The sequence below is a fragment of the Gekko japonicus genome, unplaced genomic scaffold (genome assembly GCF_001447785.1).
Source record: "Gekko japonicus isolate JY-2015 unplaced genomic scaffold, Gekko_japonicus_V1.1 scaffold213, whole genome shotgun sequence".
Taxonomy (NCBI): Eukaryota; Metazoa; Chordata; class Lepidosauria; order Squamata; family Gekkonidae; genus Gekko; species Gekko japonicus.
The window spans coordinates 460,930-463,085 of NW_015172557.1; the positions used below are offsets into that span (position 1 = coordinate 460,930).

Consider the following 2,156-nt stretch of genomic DNA (forward strand, 5'->3'; position numbering starts at 1 on the left):
TCAGAGCAGTTTACAATCTCCTTCCCTTCCTCTTCCCACAACAGACACCCTGTGAGGTAGGTGGGACTGAGAGAGCTCTGAGAGAACTGCTCTTGAGAGAACTGACTGACCCAAGGTCATCCAGCTGGCTGCATCTGGAGAAGTGGTGAATCAAACCCAGTTCTCCAGATTAGAGTCTGATGCTCTTAACCACTACACCAAACTGGCTCTCTCTCATACAATCACTATTCCAAAGAAGAAATGCAGTAAAATTAGGAGGATGTATGGTCCTTGTTGGTGAGGATACAGATGTAAGGACTGATAAGAAACCAATATCCCTGTTAAGTCCTGGGGGGTTGTTCCGAGTGTGGTAATAACTTGTAATTCAGCAATTTCCCTTTCTAGTCTGTTTCTGAAGTTCCTCTGCAATAAAATAGCTACTTTGAGGTCACCCACTTAATGTCCTGAAAGACTGAAATGTTCTCCTACAAGTTTCTCAGTCTTGTGATTTTTAATGTCAAATTTATGTCCATTTATCCTTTGGCATATGGTTTGACCTGTTTGCCCTACACAGAGAAGTTGAACATGGATACTGGTACCACAGTTTGCAATAACTCAAATGCCAACTTTGCTGCCACATACACCCAGACAATGAGATTACTGGACCTAACAACATCAACTGCACCATCTCAGGCACATTCACTTGCTCATCTTCTGACATTGTATATGCCACTAAATGTCAACAATGCCCTTTGGTTCTCTACACAAGGTTTTACATTACATTAAGAACATTCAATGCTATTAGGGTAGTGCTTTGTTCCCAGTGCTGGGTCTCTGGGAAACCTATGTGTGGAGCGTACCGGCAGTAGCATTCTATTGTTTATAGCAGGTGGTATTTAGACAGACACTGCCTCTGAACATGGGAGTTTGCGTTTAGGCGCTTCTGTGAGTGGTACAGGAGTACAGCAGACAGCTTTAAGTGGCAGGCATCAGGAAAGGTGTGGTGGGAATGGCTGGCAGGGTGGCCGGGACATGAAGCACCGCTGCCCCTACTAATGATCTGATCCAATGGATGTCTACTTGGTAGGGTTTCTATGCAGGCTCTGTCCCCAACCGTAGCGGGCTCTAGAGGGCTACCTCCAGTCAGAGTACGATGCTCGTCTGGGTCGGTGGAGACAGCTTCGCGTTGAACTCGCTGGGTGTCTTGCATGATACGAGAGTTGTCCCTATGCAGTAGGACACCTAGTGTGCAGTAGAGCACGTGGATTGGACAACGCTTGGTTGCTGTTTCTTTTAAACAGGAAAAGGGAGCGAAAGGAGAAAGGAAACCAGCGCCTTGCCGGTCTCTCCCTTTCTGTAATCTCCCTCTTTTCTAAGCTGTGGAGTCTGGTGAGCAAAAATTCTACTTTGCGAGCTACTGACATTAAGGTTGTGAGCCCGTGATTTGGCTACTGCATAAATTGGTTTGCTCTGGAGCCCTCCTTCCTGAGCTAAGACAAAAATGTGTGAGCTGGAGGCTAAAAAACTGTGAGCTAGCTCACACTAACTCAGCTTAGCGGGAGCCGTGGGGGACAGCCTTTCCCCTTCCCTCTGTTTCAGAGTCTCTTCCTGCTGTAAAGCAACAAAGGGAAATCCCACGTGCTCCCATACAGGAGGCAGCATTCTCTTCCGCGCACTCCGCTTGGGAGTTTTGGAGGAACGCGGGAAAAGCCGAGAGCGAAACGACGACTCCGCCTCCCCCGTCTCCGTCTCCTCCGATAGGTCAGCCTTGGGCGAAGCACGCGCCGAAAGGCGCCCCGAACTGCCGGCCGGCGTCTCCGCCCCTTCTCGTTGAGTCGCGGAGAGGAACGAACTTTTGGGTGTTCATTTTCAGGCGTTTCCCCGGCGGCGCTCCCTGTTTGGGCGCGTCACGGCGCGCGGAGCACAGCCGGGGACTTCTCTCTGGGGCTGTCCTGGCTCTTGCCGGCACCTCCACAGGAACAGAAAGAGAAAGAAAGGAGGGGAAAGTGGGGGGTGCTGGAAGTGACCAGCAGGAAGCTCTCCGGCGTTGCCCAGCAGCTGAGCCGCAGAGTGGGTCTCTCGGATTGTCTGGCTGGGCTGTTTTTCGGGAGGGGAAGAGGATTCACCTTGCGGCCAGAAAAAGCCAAAGCTGAGCGTGAGTGGACTTAACTTGCTCT

General features: G+C 50.6%; 1 protein-coding gene across 1 annotated transcript in view; it reads left to right on the forward strand.

The window, feature by feature from the left end:
- The first annotated feature begins 1,889 nt into the window (after positions 1-1,889).
- VRK2 (vaccinia related kinase 2) overlaps positions 1,890-2,156 on the forward strand; it is a 68,009-nt gene continuing 67,742 nt past the window's right edge. The window contains exon 1 of the mRNA XM_015421202.1: positions 1,890-2,134. The gene's annotated coding sequence lies outside the window, so the exon portion shown is untranslated. The remainder of the gene's footprint in view (positions 2,135-2,156) is intronic.